General features: G+C 43.0%; 1 protein-coding gene across 2 annotated transcripts in view; it reads right to left on the reverse strand.

Moving 5' to 3' along the window:
- Positions 1-4,237, reverse strand: part of mios (missing oocyte, meiosis regulator, homolog (Drosophila)) — a 56,731-nt gene extending 52,494 nt beyond the window's left edge. For both annotated transcript variants that reach the window (XM_043689878.2, XM_043689880.2), the window contains exon 1: positions 4,180-4,237. The gene's annotated coding sequence lies outside the window, so the exon portion shown is untranslated. The remainder of the gene's footprint in view (positions 1-4,179) is intronic.
- Between the last annotated feature and the right edge of the window lie 11,533 nt (positions 4,238-15,770).

Raw genomic sequence — 15,770 nt, forward strand, 5'->3', positions numbered from 1 at the left:
AACTGTTCAACCTCCTCGTGGGAGCACGAGGTAGCGCCGATACAGTCATCTATGTAGCAAAGGAAAAGATGGGGGGTGGGGCCAGTGTAGTTGCGGAAGATGGATTGTTCCACATACCCTACGAAGAGGCAGGCATAGCTGGGGCCCATGCGGGTGCCCATGGCTACTCCTTTTGTTTGGAGAAAGTGGGAGGATTGGAAAGAAAAGTTGTTCAGGGTGAGGACCAGTTCGGTCAGTCGAAGGAGGGTGTCGGTGGAAGGTTACTGGGTGGTACGGCGGGAAAGGAAGAAGCGGAGTGCTTTGAGACCTTCGTGATGGGGGATGGAGGTGTACAGGGACTGGATGTCCATGGTGAAGATGAGGCGTTGGGGACCGGGGAAGCGGAAATCCTGGAGGAGGTGGAGGGCGTGGGTGGTGTCACGAACGTAGGTGGGGAGTTCTTGGACTAATGGGGACAGAACCGTGTCGAGGTATGCCGAGATGAGTTCGGTTGGGCAGGAGCAGGCTGAGACGATGGGTCGTCCGGGGCAGTCAGGTTTGTGGATTTTGGGCAGGAGGTAGAAACGGGCGGTGCGGGGTTGTGGGACTATGAGGTTGGAGGCGGTGGATGGGAGGTCCCCTGAGGTGATGAGGTTATGGATGGTCTGGGAGATGATGGTTTGGTGGTGGGAGGTGGGGTCATGGTCAAGGGGACGGTAGGAGGAGGTATCTGCGAGCTGGCGTTTGGCCTCAGCGGTGTAAAGGTCAGTGCGCCAAACTACTACTGCGCCTCCCTTGTCAGCTGGTTTGATGGTGAGGTTGGGGTTGGAACGGAGGGAGTGGAGGGCTGCGGACCGGGCGACCGAATCAACACGGACATCTACTACAAACCAACCGACTCCCACAGCTACCTGGACTACACCTCCTCCCATCCTGCCCCCTGTAAAAACGCCATCCCATTCTCCCAATTCCTTCGTCTCCGCCACATCTGCTCCCAGGAGGACCGGTTCAAAATACGTACAACACAGATGGCCTCCTTCTTCAAGGACCGCAATTTCCTCCCCGACGTGGTCGACGGTGCCCTCCACCGCATCTCCTCCACTTCCCGCTCCTCCGCCCTTGAGCCCCGCCCCTCTAACCGCCACCAGGACAGAACCCCACTGGTCCTCACCTACCACCCCACCAATCTCCATGTACAGTGCATCATCCGCCGTCACTTCCACCACCTCCAAACAGACCCCAGCACCAAGGATATATTTCCCTCCCCTCCCCTATCAGCTTTCCGTAGAGACCACTCCCTCCGCGACTCCCTTGTCAGATCCACACCCCCCACCGACCCAACCTCCACTCCCGGCACCTTCCCTTGCAACCGCAGGAGGTGCAACACTTGCGCCCACACCTCCCCCCTCACTTCTCTCCAAGGCCCCAAAGGAAACTTCCATATCCGCCACAGATTCACCTGCACCTCCACCCACATCATCTACTGCATCCGCTGCAGCTGGTGTGGCCTCCTCTATATTGGGGAGACAGGCCGCCTACTTGCGGAGCGATTCAGAGAGCACCTCTGGGCCACCCGGACGAACCAACCCAACCACCCTGTAGCACAGCATTTCAACTCCCCCTCCCACTCCACCGAGGACATGCAGGTCATTGGACTCATCCACCGCCAAACCACAACAACGCGATGGTCGGAGGAGGAGCGTCTTATCTTCCGACTGGGAACCCTCCAACCACAGGGGATGAACTTGGACTTCACCAGTTTCTTCATCCCCCCACCTTGTCTCAGCCAAATCCCTCCAGCCCGGCACCGCCTTCCTGACCTGCAGTCTTCTTCTTGACCTCTCCGCCTCCATCCTACTCCGACCTATCACCCTCACCTTGACCTCTTTCCACCTATCACATTTCCAACGCCCCTCCTCCAAGTCCCTCCTCCCTACCTTTTATCTTCTCCTGCTGAACACTCTCTGCTCATTCCTGAAGAAGGGCCTGTGCCCGAAACGTCGAATCTCCTGTTCCCTGGATGCTGCCTGACCTGCTGTGCTGTTCCAGCAATAAAGTTTCAACTTTGATCTCCAGCATCTGCAGACCTCACTTTCTCCTCCCCTCAACCTTCTAAACTCTAATGAATACAATCCCAGGATCCTCAGTTAGGCCTACCATTCCAAAGACCAACCATGTGAATCTCCGCTGGACACGCTCCAGTGGCAGTGTGTCCTTCCTGAGGTGTGAAGCCCAAAATTAGACACAGTATTCTACATGGGCCCTAACTAGAGCTTTATAAAATCTCTGAAGCACGTCACTGCTTTTATATTGGAGATAAATGACAACATTACATTTGCTTTCTTAATCACGGACTCAACCTGCAAATCAACCTTTAGAGAATCCTAGACTAGCACCCCCAGATCCCTTTGTACTTTGGCTTTATGAATTTTCTCACTGTGTAAAAAATAGTCCATGCCTGTATTTTTTTTTCCCAAAGTGCAAGACCTCACACTTGCTCACATTGAATTCCATCAAACATTTCCTGGACTACTCTACTAAACCGTCTAAATCTTTCTGCAGCCTCCCCATCTCTTCAGTACTACCTGCCTGTCCACCTAACTTTGTATCATCAGCGAAATTTGCCAGAATGCCCCCAGTCCCTTCATCCAGGTCATTAATATATAAAGTGAACAGCTTCGGCCCCAACACTGAACTCTGCAGGTCCCCACTCGTCGCCAGCTGCCATTCCAAAGAAGAACCTTTTTATCTGTCAGATAGCCAATCCACGCCAGTCGCTCACCTCAAACACCATGGGCCCTCACCTTACTCAGCAGCCTCCCATTAGGCACCTATCAAAGGTCTCTTGGAAGTCTAGGTAGATAACATCCACTGGGTTTCCCTGGTCTAACCTACTTGTTACCTCTTCAAAGAATTCTAACAGATTTGAATTCTAACCCTTGATACACAAACACCAAGTGTCACCATGTACTGAGGTTCTACCTGTCCCTTGTGTGACAAAGGATGGGCCTGGCCTTATTGCTGCAGGAAGTTGGACCATTCTGTACCACCTGTCCCTCGTAGGTGAAATTTGCAGAGGAAACATCTTTGACCACACATCCAGACAGTGGTCAGCATGTAACATCCTCGAGATTTTGCAGGAAAAAGAGTGGGCTCATCCTGTCACATAAGCCCAGACTCACTACACTTCCACATGCTTGTTGCTCTTGAAGTAGCTGCAGGTGCAAGTTGGGGGAACAAATTGACTGTCACACCACCTCCTTCTGAAACATGGCTTTGCAAAAAAGGTCTGGACAGAGATGCAGTATTTTTTTTAAAATCAAGGTTCATCCTGAGCATTCCATGACACAGGGCTTCATGCTCTACAGGCAATACCCCAAGGCGAACACAGAGACAAATGAACACTGACCATACCTGGAAGACGCAGTCAATGTAACTCAGTGAAAGATACTGTTTGGTTTGCCCAAGGAATTGTCCTCAACTGACTTTTGCAGACTGGAACATTCCTAGGTCTAGTATTACATGCTGAGGGACATGCTAAAGCTTGGGTCAGCTGCCACCAAGGTGCAGTGAGGAAACTCCACAACCTAAGGTAGATCACCATCCAAGGTCTTTCTGCAAATTAAAACAGGGGCCAGTTAAGATGGCAGACCCCTGCATTGGCAGGAGGTAAAAAATGTTACTTTCTACTGCACAGTAGCTCTCCGGGATGTAAAATTCCAATGTATCATTTGGTTCTTTTTCCTCATTGGAAAGATTATACAAAACAGAATGTAAACCTGTTTGTGCTTGTAGACTTTTTTAAAAACGAATAAAGTATACTTTTTGCAAATGAAAAAAACTACCCTGCTGTGCTGTGATGTGATGTTCGAGGAGTTTCCAGCACTGCACTGTGATCTGAAATGAAACCAGAGTTTCCTATTGGGTTCTAATCATTTGTCAGGAGTAAAGAGGGGACTGAGAGAGACACTCCACCCTGCCCACGCATCATCATTCATGTTACACTCGGATAGATTTCGAGGAACGGGGACATAGGCCTAAAGCCCAATATCCGGTGACATGCTTCAACCTGAGCACTTAGCCGCCCCTCGTTCACACCATGACCAACAGAGTTCCCATCGGCCGCACTCAGACCGGCTCCCACCACCTTCCCCCACCGGGACCGAGCGCCAAACCACATGCCGAAACCCGGACACTCACCCAACGGCTCCCCGGCACCTGGGTCATTAACTACTGCCGGCCCCATCAACGCATGCGCGGCTGTTCCTCAAGGGGCGCCGTGTTTATTCACGTGATCCGTGACGTCAGCGAGCCTGTGGGACCGGGAAGGCGCGTGGATGTAACCAGCCTTGGGTTATGGTGCAAGAGGGAGAGATGTGGTCAGGGAGTTTGCAAATTGTGGACGTTTGCACATCACGTTACATGAAAGCAAAATTAGGAATTACCATTGAATATGTGACTCGCGACCTATCTCGATAGATTTCCTAGATGCTAAAAGTACAATGTACCGCAGATGTGTGAGATAATAAACTTTCTTTAATATGTATTATGCTGCAAAAATTCACATATACAAATCTCACCAGTCTTACACACGTGAAAAAGCATAATGACTCTGCCTTCAGTCTATTCACCCATATAAATGAATGAATTTATTGTCACGTGTATTTTACAGTGAGAAAAGCAGTAAAATACAATGACAACGTTTTCCACTGTAGCCATGATCCATCGCCATGACAAATAGATTAAGAACAAAGAAAAGATACACCTTCAAGAGAGTCCACCAGTCCTGTGTCAGCTCATCATCTAAGATGCCTGTGCTGCCATCCCTCCTCCATTGCCTCACCACCCTCGATATAGGACCCAACCAGCATTGAAGTTGCTATTTTCCAGGCTTCATCTTTTGCCATTGGGCCTATTCTCTCCCCCACGGCCTCACCAGACCCACCAATGTCAGAGTTGTGTCTTTTGCTGCTAAACCCACTTCATCAATGTTGCTGTGATGCCCTTCTGCCACCATTTCACTGCCAATAGCACCAGAACCAACCAAAGATGAAGTTACAGATCCTCAGGCACCATCTTTTGCCGATGGGTGTACCTCTCCAACAAGACGTCTTCCAATGTAGCAGCCATCAATTCCGATGCCAGGTCCCAAGCTCTCCCCAGAAAAGTAAGGGCTCACTCAAGTGTTATGGACCAGACCAAACCCCCTCAAAATATATTAAGAAGATAGGCTGAACCTTAACTTTTTCTTATTTTAAAGGTAAGTGTAAGACATTATGCTCCAGATACAACTTGATAGGTGAAACTGCTCAACTTTAAGCAAATCACACTTTATTTTTACACTCTAGTTAAAATACAGACAAAATAAAAATAAAAAAGAATTAGCCTAACTAACTTATCAAAATGCTTAAGAAAATAATATATATTAGCTACTACTAATTAACTGTTCCAATGTAGTAACATTCCATTAAAATATCTTTGGGAAAGGCAAATTCAGTAAAATAGATTATCTCAATGCAATTCCCGCAGCAGGAAGAGAACCCCAGCTTTTAGCTGTTACAAAGAGGAGAACAAGAGCTTCCACATCCAACAACTGCAGGAAGCTTAAACTTAATGTTTTTTTACAGAATGCGTGTTGTAATTTTATCATGTTTTAGGAGAAGACTCTTGTCATCCCTATACACCAAATCTTCACAATATCTGAAACACAAGAGATTACAATGATTAGGGAAGATGTTTCCATTGCTAGAAGAGACTAGGACCTGAGGGAACAGCCTTGGAGTGAAGGGAAATGGAGATAAGGTGAAACTTCTTCAGTGGAATTCATTGCAACAGAAGGCTATGGAGGCCAGAGCATTGAGTATATTTAAGATTGAGATAGAAGAATTCTTGATTATCAAGGGGATCAAGAGTTAGAGGGAGAAAGGAGAGAATGGGGTTGAGAAACGTATCAGCCATGATTGAATGGTGGAGCAGACACAATGTTCGAAGAGCAAAATTAAACCAAAAGATAATCTAGTTAAGGTGCATGATTTAAGCATGAACTTCTTTGATTCTACCCCCCCTCCCCCCTCAATTCTCACATAAAAACAGACAAATGGACACAGTTAAGGGGTATATCAGAAGGGAAAAATAAACGAGATGTAACTGGCCAGTTCACTTAAGCAGACTCCATGATCTGTAACATCATTTCATATGAGATTACATCTTTCAATAAGTTGGTGATGACAGGACGACCAGGGAGCAATCAAACCTCTATCCTGTAGTTTTTGCAGGCACAATCCTTCTGATGCAAAAACAGTCCAAAAATCAGTTCAAGCCAAGGAGAGCCCTGTTACCCAGATTCAACATTTCACCTCACCTACTAGTTTCCAGGACCTAACCACAAAAAAGGTGGTGCTCAGCCCAATAAGTATGTAAGCACCCTTTTTAGGATCAAGCCTCCAGTTTCTGCTCTTAGTTACGTTATGATCCAAGCTGATGGCAAAACGGGACAAGTCAGATCTAAGAGTGAATCTTGGATTGGTAAATTTTATTTCTTTAGTCATTGAGCATATTCACATGTGGCTACCAAAGTTCTTTTAATAAAAGATGAGAAGTTTGTCACACAAAAAGAACTAAACCACAGACACACATACATATATATAAGGAGAAAATGAGGACTGCAAATGTTGAAGATCAGAATTGAGAGTTGGTGCTGGTAAAGCACAGCCGGTCAGGCAGCACCCGAGGAGCAAGAGAATTGACGTTATTCTGCTGCTCCTCAGATGCTGCCTGACCAGTTGTGCTTTTCCAGCACCACACTCTGGACACATATATAAGACAAATTGCAAAGATTTTATCACAATTAGCAAAAATCAAAAATCAACTCCTTTTCCGCAATATCCTTTCTTGTCATTTAATCCCAGTGAAGCATCACTCCTTAGTTCATTAATTTTCTTACCCAAATTATTATTTCCCGTCCTTCTCCTTGGATTCTGAAGCAACTTATTTTCCATTCTAATGGCCTGTGACATCTTTGCAGCTCTGCAAAGTCAATACTTCTTTATAATTCTCACAACCTGGGGGGCAGGGGGGTCTCCTACTAACTAAATTTTCCCACTTTGGCAATTTCAGCAAATAAAATAAAAAACTGCCTTGCTTCTTGGATGATTTCTCCTCTTCTGAACTGAATCTACTTGTGGTCCCGACCATCTGTATCTGTCTCATAAAACTCTCAACTTTGTAAATATGCAGCTAATTAACTTTGCAAGTGACGTCATTTAAGTTAAGTTACGTGCTTGCCTGGAAAACCTGTCTATATTTCACTGCTCAAAATAACTTCCTGACTTTTGTCAAAAAGCTCACTTTTACTTCCTGTTCAGTACCATTTTCTCAAATAATAACAACACAATATGTTACAAACCTACATTACATGACTGACCAGCAAACCAAAAGTTGCAATCTTCTGATCCAGTGCCTGCAGTTAACTGACTAAAATTAATTGTTCAGTAAATTTGAACTATTGATTGGCCTTTTGAAATCCTTGAGACAAGTTCCACCCTTGTTGCAATGCAGGATTAAGAGCAATCGACATTCCCTGTACATTACAATTCTCCAGCTAACTTCTCCACAGATGCCACCCAGAACATAGACAGAATAAATGGATTAAAAAAGGATATCATTGCATGCAATGGGCACATCTCATGATTTCTAGATCTTTGGCATGTCTTCCTGCTATCTCTTTAAATATATCTAACTGCCCACCCAAGATATTGCCAGGGACTCCAAATCCAACCAAAATTTTGTCAGTTTCCTCAGCAAAAAGGGCAATTTGCTCACCCACTTTGATCATGCTAGTGCGGCTAACGCACACTTGTGGGCATCAGTACACCTTGCCTAACAGCTGCTGCACTAATATTTGATCCTTTCTATGTTGAAGTTAGACATTTTAGCCCAAGAATTCTGTACCTTTGGTTATATTGTTCCTTGTGGTAGAGGGGTAAGCTGTCTGGGTCCAGAACATTTTCCCTTAGGCATGCAGAAGTGGTGCAGTGTGTTGTAATCAAAATAATTTGAGAGCCAATACAACCACCTCCAAAACCTGGCATGCCGTAGTTTGAGCTTGTTGACTATAATGAATTAAAAAGTATGTAATACATTGATTCTGAATTGATTTGTGCAACAATAAAAAGTGTATCCTCAAATTCCAAAAGTAGATTTGAGTTTAATTATTGTGTTGATATGAGTTTTACTTTTCAACTTATTTCAAAAACAGTTAGCATATGAATGTTTTAGTTGGGTTTTGACAGAAAACTTAATGTTTTACGTGTCAGAGAGAAATAAAACCTTCAAAATACTTGCCACACTGGCTTAGTGAGCACATACAATATTTCAACCCACATTTCACAGCAAAACACCTCCCCAGAATAGAGACAAATCTGACTCATTAAAAGCACACCACAAGTGCATAGATATAAAACTCTTTCATTTAATATTCATCTATCTCACTTCCAGTTTTAACAGTTTGTTACTGATAGAAAACAAATATTTTAACATTTTAAAATGCACAGTAATTTCCTGATTTATTTGTACTTTCAACACCTGGTGTCATCCATGGGGAGATAACTGAGGCTTACTCAGTACCTTCCTAAGGATTGGGGTTTATTAAGCTAGCAATGATAACCATTGGCCTCCAATTAGCTCCGGAGTGCTTGTATAGTTCAATTTCACATTGACAGTGCGTATGTAATGGTCTGAAAGAACAAGAGTAGGTTGACCGATTTATCAGAGAGATTATTCACCAGTGTTATCCTCAAGATTTCAGACAATCTTTCATTAATGTCATTGAGCCCTTAGTATTACAAGGGTTTTATTTTGAGGGATGAGGGTTATACCTTTGAGAATCAACAAACTGTACAATAGTTTAACCTTGGGCTAGTTACTAAGTGAGAAAATCTGTAGTATAGAAGAATGAGAAAACTATTGTTGTTTTTAGACTTAGAATAAAATTAACATTAGAAACTGCACTCTGACCTGCATCTGTTATCATTGACAAGCTAATAGCTAGCATACTGAAAATTATGTTATCAGTATCTAAACTGCTCTTGCTGGTATGATTTATATGTCAAACCTCTCATATGACACTGACTATGGCTTGGCTCTGAGACCATTTCCAAGGCTGACCCTTTTTTGGAGTTAATGCAATAGTACAAGGATGGAGGCCAGGTTATGTACGAACTTTCTGCAATAATTCACCAGCCCAAGGAAAGACCTAATCTCTGGTACAGACATGGAAGCTGGGGCACTTATGATTGCCCTTGCTTTATCTTTTAATGGGTATGACCCAGTCTTTGTCGAGAGTGGGATGCTGGAAAAGTACAGCAGGTCAGGCAGCATCCAAGGAGCAGGAGAATTGATGTTTTGGGCAAGAGCCCTTCATCAGGAAACCCAGTCTTGTTGACTCTATAGCTGAAGTAGGTCATTTGGGGTGCTTGGAAGACTTAATTTTCCCTTCTTAGGCATCCACCTGGGAAAAACATCTCAGAACTATGTCCAAGTTCACCAAATGCTACTTTTTGGTCTTCCCTATTATTAGCACATCGTCTAGATAAATGGCGACCTGGGGTGACCTTGTGGATTGTTCTACATTATCTGCTGTAAAATGGCAAAGGCTGACGATGCCCCAAATGGCTATTTCGTGCATTGGTACAAACCCCTTTGGGGATTAATTGTAGCATATTTCTGGGAATCCTCATCTAACTGCAATTGAAAGTATGCACGGCTCATATCCACCTTCGTCAATCACTCAGCCAGCCTTGCGTATAAATCCTCTTTGTTAGGGTTGGGCATTTATGCAGCTGCAAAAAGCAGTTTGCCATTTGTTTAGCATTCCCATAAAGGCGACTAACTGCTGGGCTTCAAAATCAGTACAACAAGCCATTATCCGGTGTTGCCCACTCCACAGCTTGAGCCAGTTTGATGAATCCTTCGCAATCCAGCCTTCTGATTTCTGCCTTTACTTTTATCTGTAAGGCAAATGGCACTGGGCAGGACTTGCAGAATCGTGGAATTGCTTCCTGGTCAACATGCAAGTTGGCCTTGGCTCCTTTGATGGCCCCTAGATCTTCCTGAAAGACTTTGGGTATTTAATTAGGCGTTCCTTTTTCTGGCAAAAAATGTTGAGTCAATCTTGGTGAATCTCTCTCAATTAATTGCACCCCATCAAACTAGCGCTGAAGCCTTTTACTACGATCATTGGAGCTGAACCAACTGTTTCTTATAAAATACCAGAACTGAAGTTGTATCCTTCATCTGTAATGGTTTCCTGGTATAGGTTCTCGGTCTAGCCAAGGTCTTGTGCAAACTTATTGAATTCAGTGTGAATTTTGTTCAAGACTGGATCTACGATTACTGAAACAACCACACAGGTTTCAATCTCCTTTAGAACCAGGTGACCATTTAGCCAGACATTACTTTGATTGGTTCTGGTTTGGATGTTGCTGAGCAATTTAACTGTTCCAAACCAAATGTAGGTCGACTTTCCAGGGTGAGCAGTATCATGGATACCAACCTATGAGTTCTTTTGCTCAATTTAGGTTTAATAGAATTGCTTTGCTGTCTTGAATCCACATACCTGCAGCAACTACAATGACTTGCCGACCCGGTTCCTGAAGAAGATTTTAACCATTTGGCTGAGGCTTGGCTTTGTTTTGCTTTGAGATACCATAGTGTCCCTCTGTTGAGGGTATGTCCTGAGCATAGCTATGCAATTGCCTTCATTCTACTGGTGATCTCCAAGCTCAGTCAGATTGGTGATGGTGTCCACTTCCATTCGGAATGCCCTGCAACACATATGCTCCACTTGCCGCATTTTCCAACAGTAAGGCCAGTTGTAGTACTTGTTTAAAGTCCAGTTGTGCTTCAGCAGGTAGGCACTTTTGCATAGTTACATCATTAATCCTGCATGCCAACTGATCTCTCGGCATCTCATTAAGGCTTAAGCCAAAGTCACATGCCTCTGCCAGTCATCTTAACCCTGTCAAAAATCCTGATACAGATTACCCTGGTTCTTGAATTGCCAAGTAAAAATGGTAGTTTCTCAAGGCTTGGGGTCACAATATTCCTTAACTATATCTTTTAAAAAGTTTTAGCATCTGGTCCCTCAGGGAAAGTTAGGCTCGTAATAACCAAATGATCTGCAGGTCCACAACTGTCAGGAGAATTACTTATTGCTTTTAATCTCCTCCAATGTTGTTTGCCTGGGAAAAAAATATTTCCACATACTGGGTCCAGTTTTCAATGGCAACGAGTCAAGCTTCTCAAATAATGGCATGATGCTAGAAAGGCCACCCATACTCAAAGACAATTATTGCGAGGAAGTTTCTTCAGGAATGTACTTTTCTCTCATCAACACTGGAAAAGGCCAGTAGCCCATTACCAAGTCACCCTTTATTTACACACGGAAAATCCTTGACACTGGTCCAGTTCCCTCAGAGCAAGTTCCCAGAATGTGGAAAAGTCTGATGTTCCTCTTTTTATCTGTCAGCCAAAGCTCCCTGATTTGAGCAGATTAACAGCCCCAATCAGTGAACTCATATTCTATGAAGTCCATCTGCCTCACCTCATTATAATCACTACAGGCTGCTTTATGCTGGATGGTTTGAGCTCCGAAGGTGATATTGGAACCCCACCAATCAGGCAAATGGGAAACATCGTGACTTGTACTTTGTAGTTGGTGGACAAGCTCTGGGCAGTCAGGAGGTGAGTTTCCAGTTTCTGACTTGTTCTTGTAGCGACAATATTTATGTGGTTAGTTTCTGGTCATGGTAACCCGCAGAATGTTGATAGTGTGAATTCAACAATGGTAATGCCATTGTCTGCTGAAGGGCAATGATTGGATTTTCTCTTGTTAGAGATGGCCTTTACCTGGTAGTTACGAGGTGCAAATGTGACTTCTACTCTGAATCCCATTTGGACATAGCCTATTTCACTATCTGACAAGTTGCAAATGCCTTTGACCATTGTGCAATCATCAGTAAACATCCCCATTAATGACCTTATGAAGGAACAAAAGTCTATGATGAAGTACATAAATATGGTTGGGCCTAGGACACAAGTAGAAAACACTTGAAGTAATGTCCTTTGGCTAAGCTAATTGATGGCCAACAATCATAATCATCTCCTTTTCCACTAGATATGACCACAACCAGTGGAGTCTTCCCCAATTCCCATCGACTCCAGTTTTGTGACAGCCATTTGATGCAACATTCAGTCTAAAATGCCAAGTGCAGTCACCAACACTTATCCCTGGTGTTCAGTTCTTTTGCCCATTTCAGACCAATGAGTAAGGAGCTGAGTGATCCTGATGGAACTCAAACCAAGTACCAATGAGAAGATTATTGTTGATTACATGCTGCTTGATAGCACTACCAAAGTCATCTTCCATCACTTTACTGACGATTAAGAGTGCATTGATGGAGCAGCATTTGGCCAGGTTTGATTTGTCCTGTTTTTTGTCGACAGCATAAGCTTTCACAATTTTTCATATTATCTGTAATTGTACTAGAACAGCTTGGCAAGAGACATTGCTAATTCTGGAGTGCAGTTATGTAGTTTTATAGCTGGAATGTTGTCAGGTACCATAATTTTTGCAGTATCCAATTCCTTCAGCTGTTTCTTCATATCACATGAAGCAAACTACACTGGGTGAAAGTGACATCTCTGATGCTGGGGACCTCAGGAGGAGACTGAGGTGAAATGAACATTCAGCACTTCCGGCCAAAAGATGGTAGCAAATATTTCAGCCTTGTGATTTGCATTAATGCGCTGGGATATTTATCCTCCTATCATAGTGAGTTATTAAATTGTACACTATCCTTCAAGACTAGATGTGGAAGGACTGCAGAGCCTAGGTCTAATTTCCCTGCTTTTATATTCAATTCCTTGATTAATAAAGGCAAGTATCTCATATGCCTTCTGAACAATTTTATCTACTTGTCACAGTGCCTTCAAGAATCATAAATATGCAAATTAAGGTCTGTCTGATAGTACTTCTTGGGGTCCTACTATTTAAAAGTTCTCTCTTGTCTTCTTAGTCCTCCCAAATGCAGTGCCTCACATTTTTCAGGATTACGCTCCATTTTCCAACCTTCAGCCCATCTGATCAATCCATTAACATTGTTCCTGTAGTCTGAGGCTTTCCTTTTTACTATTTACCACACCAGCAATTTTCATTCATCTGAGAACTCACTAATTGTACCTCCTATATTTAAATTTAGATTGCTAATGTACACAACAAACAGCAAACTCTGTGGTACACCATTGGACACAGGCTACCAGTCACAAAAACACCCTTTGACAGTCACCTTCTGCTTTCTACCACCAAACCAAATTTTGGATTCAATTTCACTGCCCTCATCCACAAGCTTTCTTCCCCATGTTTGGTCTGATACCATTAGATTTCATGGGGTTCAGGGTCAATGTTGAGGACGATCCAAGCAAGCCTCCTCCCATTTGTATACCACTGGATCACCAATTCTAGTCTATTGTCGATTGGTGAGACAGGTCTTTTGCAGGGATGGTGGTGTCTGGGACATTGACTGTAAGATGTGACTGTATGAGAATGACTATGTCTGGTTGATACTCTTCCAATTTTGGCAGATGTTAGTAAGCACATCAGGGCTGACAGTGCCGTGTGTGCTGAAAGTCAGGTGATCTACCTGGTTTCATTTGTTTTATAAGACTCTGTAGTGGTTATATACAGCTGAATGGCCTGCTCAGCCATTGCAGAAAGTAGTTAAGAGTTAACCACATTACTATGGATTTGGAGTCACATATTGGCCAGAGCAGGTGGGGATGGCAGATTTTCCTTCAAGAAAGGGCATTGGTGAAACAGCTGGAATTTTAAACAATACTGTCATTAGACCAGCTTTTTTGAAATTTCAGATTTATTCAAGTTTTTCAGATTTCACTATTTGCTGAGTTGGGATTGAATCCAGTTCTCTGGGTTATAAACTGCATCTCTGAGTCTCTGTCACAGCTTCACAACACCATGGCACCTTCAGCTCCCTGCTAATGAGGGAAATTTTCCTTTCTGTTGAAAACCAGTTGCAATGCTCTATTGCTGGTTGAGGTCAGCCGACTCAGCACAGTTCAGAGTACAATATGCAGCTATTTCTAATTAAAAATAAATTATGATGGGAGTTCAGAAAAGCTATTTATTTTCCAGGGTCAAAAAAAATCAAAAAAGTACTCATCAAAAGAATCTAGAGTAAATTAAATGCCAATGGACATTTCATAGAGGTTTAAAAGATTCTGTGGAATTTATAACCTGTCCTTAAAACCTTTAGCACATCAGCTGGAAAGGATAGACTGGCTGTAGTGTTTTATTAGAAAATAAGGTCAGTAGCCCAAAACCTGCAGTTACAAGTTATTAGGAATACTGTAAGGAAACTGGTATGGTAGAAAATCATATCTGATTAAATCTAGACGCTTTGGTTGAATCACAGGGTATTTTGATATAAATTTTCAGAGTTCTGAAAGTTTGTTACCAACCAGTTCTTCTACGTCTGGTGTAGCACATTGGAGGACCACTGTTGGGTGTTCTGGAGGAGTTGACGTCCTGGGTTCACTAATGTGCCATCCTTACCTGGTCAAGCCCCCACATACCTCCAGACCTAAAGCAATGTGGTTGATTTTTAACTGCCCTCTAGCAATTACAGATAGGCAATAAAATCTGGCCTAGCCATCCACGCCCATATTCCGTGAATGAATTCCAATGTGGAATAGATCTACAGAGTTGTGTATTATTTTTATTGAACTGAAATTTCACTATCTGCTAAAATTTAGAATTACGGATTTAAACTAAACATTAAAAAATGCAGAGTTTGAATCTTTGCCAAAAGCAGATATTCAGATGGACTTGTCACTTCACATTAATTTTTAAATTGATACTGTTATCTTCCAAGGAGGGGTTCCTTGGAAATCAAGCCTCACTGCACCATGAACTGTACCCAAAGTATAAATTATACACTTCTTATTCAATCACCAAAAATAGGTCAATTTGTTTCACTTAATTACAGTTCACTGGAATAAAAGAGACTTTCAATTTTTCAATAAACTCAAACATTACATAGTTTTTACAGGTATATGTATTCTTCAAAAAAGTGTCAAACTGCTTATCAACTAAACTACTATGCACATTAGACTACAGCTTCCTTAATCCCAAGTAAATACAAGAGCAGGTCAGAGGATAGGAATACTTCAGTGAGTAACTCACCTCCTGTACCCCCAAAACTGTCCACCATCTTACAGGCACAAGTTAGGAGTGTGATGGGATAAACCCAAAACCTGTTTGATTATAAACCCTCACTCACATAGTGACACAGGGAAGGCAGTAGCTTAGTAGTAATGTTGCTCGTCTTACAATCTAGAACCCCAGGTTAGTGTTCTGGTTACATGGATTAAATTCCACCGTGGCAGATAGTGAAATTGCAGTTCAATAAAAGTAATACATGACTCTGTAGATCTATCCCACTTTGGAAGAGAGCTATTCAAAAAGTAAAAAGAAACAACAGTCTAGATCAAAGGACAAAGTCAGATCTCAAAAATGGGTTGACATCTCACAGTTCTTCTAATGCCTTTTGATGAAATCTGATTACCGACAGTCTCAGACCAATGGAATGTCTTCAGATTTCAGATTCAGCTGACAAATAATAAGGAATGCTGACATTTGTGACATTATCAGCTTGTTAAAACTACTTCTGGGAGTGATATGTAGTGTGAGAGAAACAGAGTTAATATTTTGAGTC

The sequence above is a fragment of the Chiloscyllium plagiosum genome, unplaced genomic scaffold (assembly GCF_037043375.1).
Source record: "Chiloscyllium plagiosum isolate Xiang-an unplaced genomic scaffold, Cpla_swu_hap1 HiC_scaffold_5, whole genome shotgun sequence".
NCBI classification, from domain to species: domain Eukaryota; kingdom Metazoa; phylum Chordata; class Chondrichthyes; order Orectolobiformes; family Hemiscylliidae; genus Chiloscyllium; species Chiloscyllium plagiosum.